The sequence below is a fragment of the Mirounga leonina genome, unplaced genomic scaffold (genome assembly GCF_011800145.1).
Source record: "Mirounga leonina isolate KUSES-001 unplaced genomic scaffold, KU_Mleo_1.0 Mir_153, whole genome shotgun sequence".
Lineage (NCBI taxonomy): Eukaryota > Metazoa > Chordata > Mammalia > Carnivora > Phocidae > Mirounga > Mirounga leonina.
Window position 1 is genome coordinate 33,779,331 of NW_023270387.1, and position 4,693 is coordinate 33,784,023.

Sequence of the window (4,693 nt, forward strand, 5' to 3'; positions counted from 1 at the left end):
CAAGTAGTGAGCTCTGGGAATTCCATCAAGAGGCAAAGAAAAAGAAGAAGATCCAGTAAAGATGCCTGTGAAGAAAATAACTAAAGATAAAGGAAAATCAAGAATACATAGTATTCTGAAAACCAAGAATTAACCATAGACTAACTTGAAAAGTCCAAGATTTAAAGGCATTGGGTGGGATTTGCTTGTTATAACCTCCTATCTCTAAATTATTCACAACAAACTGACAAGTCTAATCAGTACAAGCATACATAATTTTATTGTGCTTTGCAGCTATTGCTATAAATTTGTAGCAACCCTGCATTAAGCAAGTGTATTGTCACCATTTTTCTGATAGCAGTTGCTCAATTTGTGCCTCTGTATCATGTTTTAGTAATTTTTGCAGTATTTCAAACTTTTTTTAATTTTTATTATATTTGTTCTGGTGATCTGTGATCAGTGATCTTTGATGTTACTATTGTAATTGTTTTGGGACACCATGAATTGCACCTATATAAGACACAAAGTTAATTGATAAATTGTGTGTGTGTTCTCACTGCTCCACTGACTGGCCATTCCCCCAACTCTCTCCCTCTTCTCAGGCTTCCCTATTCCCTGAGACATAACAGTATTGAAACTAGGCAAATTAATAACCTATAATGGCCTCTAAGTGATCAAGTGAAAAGAAGAGTTGTATGTCACTCATTTTAAATCAAAAGCTAGAAACGTTTAAGCTTAGTGAGGAATGCATGGTCAAAGCCAAGATAAGCTGAAAACTAAACCTCTTATGCCAAACAGTTAGCTAAGTTGCACATGCAAAGAAAAAGTTCTTGCAGGAAATTAAAAAAGACACTCAAGTGAACATATGAATAATAAGAAAGAGAAATAGCTTTATTGCTGATATGGAGGGAATTTTAGTAGTATGGATAGATCAAACCAAACACAACATTCCTGTAAGCAAAGCCTAATCCAGAGTAAGGCCTTAATTTTCTTTAATTTTATGAAGCCTGAGAGAGGTGAGACACCTGCCAAAGAACATTTTGAAGTTAGTTCAGGAGGTTTAAGGAAAGAAGACATCTCTATAACAAAAGTGCAAGATGAAGCAGCAAGTGTTGATGTAGATGCTGCAATAAGTTATCCAGGAGATCTCGCTTAAGAGAATTGATCAAGGTGGCTACACTAAATAACAGAAACATATTTTCAATGTAGATGAAACAGGCTTTTATTGGAAGAAGATGCCATCTAGGACCTTCACAGAAGTCAGTGCCTGGCTTCAAATCTTCAAAGGACAGGATGACTTCTCTTATTAGAAGCTAATTCAGCTGGTGACTTTAAGTTGAAGCCAGTGCTCATTTACTGAAAGTCTGGGGACCCGTAAGAATTAAGCTGGATTGGGGTGCCTGGGCGGCTCAGTAGGTTAAGTGTCTGCCTTCAGCTCAGACACATCAGGTTCTCTGCTCAGCAGACAGCCAGCTTCTCCCTCTCCCTCTGCTGCTCCCCTGCTTGTGCTCTCTTTCTCTCTCTTTGTCAAATCAATCAATAAAATATTTTAAAAAAATTAAGCTGGATCTACTTTGTCCTCTCTAAATGGAACAGCAAAGCCTGGATGACAGTGTATCTGTTTACAACATGGTTCACTGAATATTTTAAGCCTACTAGTAAGACCTACTGATCAGGAAAAAAAAAAAAAAATATATATATATATATATATATATTTCATTTTAAAATATCACTGCTTATTGACAATGCACCCGGTCACCCAAGACTCTGACGGAGATGTACAATGAGATAAATGTTGTTTTCATTCCTGTTAACACAACATCCTTTCTGTAGCTTTCAAGTCTTATTATTTAAGACATACATTTCATAAGGCTATAGCTGCCATAGATAGTGATTCCTCTGATGGGTCTGTGTAAAGTAAATTGGAAACCTTTTGGAAAGGGTTCAAAATTCTAGATGCCACTAAGAACATTCATGATTCATGGGAGGAGGTCAAATATCAATATTATCAGGAGTTTGGAAGAAGTGGATTTCAATCCTTATAGATAACTTTGACAGGTTCAATCTTTCAGTGGGGCAAGTAATTGTAGATATATTGGAAATAGCAAGAGAACTAGTATTAGACATGGGACCTGAAAATGTGACTAAATTGCTTTAATCTTGTGATACAAATTTAGTGGATAAGGAGTTGCTTCTTATGGGTGAACAAAGAAAGGTTTCTTCAGATAGAATCTACTCCTGCTAAAGATGCTGTGAACACTATTGAAATGACAATCAAGAACTTAGACTATTCCATAAAGTTAGTTGATAAAGAAGCAGCAGGGTTTGAGAAGATCGACTTCAATTTTAAAAGAAGTTCTATTGTGGGTAAAATGCCATCAACAAGCATTTCATGCCACAGAGAAATCATACATGAAAGGCAGTCAATCAATGCAGGAAACGTCATTGTTGTCTTATTTCAAGAATTGCCACAGCCACCCAAACCTTCATAAGCCAACATCCTGATCAGTCAGCAGCCATCAGCATCAAAGCAAGACTCTCCACCAGCAAAATGATTATGACGTGCTGAAAGCATAGATGATGGTTAGCATTTTTTAGAAATAAAGTATTTTTTTTAATTTTTTTCAATTTAAATTCAATTAATTATCATATAATGTATTATTTGTTTCAGGGGTACAAGTCTGTGATTCATAAAGTATTTTTAAATTAAAGTACATAATTGTTTTTTAGACATAATATTATTGCATACTTAAACTATAGTATTGTAGACAAAACTCTTATATGCACTGGAAAACAAACAAACAAAAAAAAAAGAACTCACTTGATTCACTTTATTGTGAATATGCTTTACTGTTGTGATCTGGAACTGAACCAACAATATCTTTCAGATATGACTGTATAGACATTCTTAAGTCTCAAAGTGTGTCTACACCAACACATTTTATATGAGTAAGCTCATCGTAATCTAAAATGATGATAATTATCAAATTTTTGTTTTACAAGATTAATATTTGGAGGGGAGGGAAGAGGGTGTACATTGAACTAAAGGGTTATTTCTAAGTATCTTATGTACCGGCATGAGTTTTTTTAGTCCTCTTTAGAAAAACTTAATTGGCATAAGATAGTTATTTTCAGGTTCAACTTAACGTCTTTATTGTCTTTGCTTTGATCTCGCCAGTCTTTCAGAGAACACACATGACTAACTTCCAGCTAATTATTTTGGTTTGGAAACTGAAAACTGAGTTCAGGAGAGAGATAGATGGTTTTAGACTAGGATGGGTTCTGAAAGGCAGCACTATTATGGAATAAAACGTAATTTTTCTCTCAAAAAGTTTTTTTTTTCAACTTGAAGACATATTTATCCTATTTTTTTAAGATTTTATTTATTTATTTGACAGAGAGAGAGAGAGAATGAGAGCAGGAACACAAGCAGGGGGAGTGGGAGAGGGAGAAGCAGGCTTCCAGCCAAGCAGGGAGCCCGATGCAGGGCTTGATCTCAGGATCCTTGGATCATGACCTGAGCCAAAGGCAGACGCTTAATGACTGAGCCACCCAGGCGCCCCTATATTTATCCTATTTTTGTTCATATTTTAATTACTTTTAGTCACCAAGTCTCGATGCATTTATCTATAAAATATATCTCAAACCTGTTTAGGGATTTACATTTTTAATTAAATCACCTTAAAATTTAGTTAAGTCTTTGTTTTTTGGAAATTATTTTCTCTCTTAATCTTCTTTGAGCCCTTTGAAAGCAAGGACTGTTTTTAATTCTTCTTTGTGATAAAACTTCCAGTGAAGGTCTCAACATGTAGATGCTGAGGGCAATTTTTCTTTAATGAGCTAATAGTTCTGACCCTTAACATCAAAATCTGTATTGTTGAAATAGCTTCATAATTTACCTTCCTATCATGTGTTGTATTTAAAATGTCTTGGGCTCCTCCTCACATTCTATTGGCACACCTTTTACACCAGACATTGTGCAAGATATAGCTTTTAAAAGTCATTACCTGACAACATTCCCCATCAACTGTGGTCCTTGTCTCTTATATTCTGTATCAGTGCTTCTCTGTTCCATTAAGTATGATGTTACTAGGAACTACCTGGCACTCATGCATGTGCAACCTAGAAGCATGGTGAAATGAATGTGTCATGGTTAAGTCATTGTTCAATGGGAGAAAATGTGAATATGTATTCCCACCTTCTGTTGCTCAGGTAGGAAGTATTAAGATACATTATAGACATTCCTTTAGAAGGTCCTGGTGGAATTCAGCCACAGTTGCTCATTATGGTGACCAAACTTGAGAGTATACATTTGTACTGTTTTTCCTTTTCCCTTGCTTTGCTTTCCCCAGACTCCATTTATACCCTGTAGGATCTCTTTACAAATAAATTAAAGCATTCATGCAGTCACTCGTTAGAGGCTTCAATTCTTTGGGAAAGGTAAAGTAAGACATGTGCCCTCTATTTATACATATGTGATCCATTGTGTAGATCCTGCCAGATCAAGCTTCAGAGGATGCAATATTCACCATGCCTTTTTTTTTTTTTCCTGCCTAGAAAATGTCTGGGCTTTCCACCTCCATCACAATAGATACCATGCCTTAATGTATACATAGGAATTCAAACAATTTTTAATATATATAACTGGTTATGTCAAGATTGCCAATGTTATTTATTATCTTATTAAAATTACATTTTCTCTTCAAGATGATAG

The 4,693-nt window shown here is 35.4% G+C and overlaps 1 pseudogene; it reads left to right on the forward strand.

The window, feature by feature from the left end:
- The first annotated feature begins 638 nt into the window (after positions 1–638).
- Positions 639–2,534, forward strand: LOC118013121 (annotated as a pseudogene).
- The last annotated feature ends 2,159 nt before the right edge of the window (positions 2,535–4,693 follow it).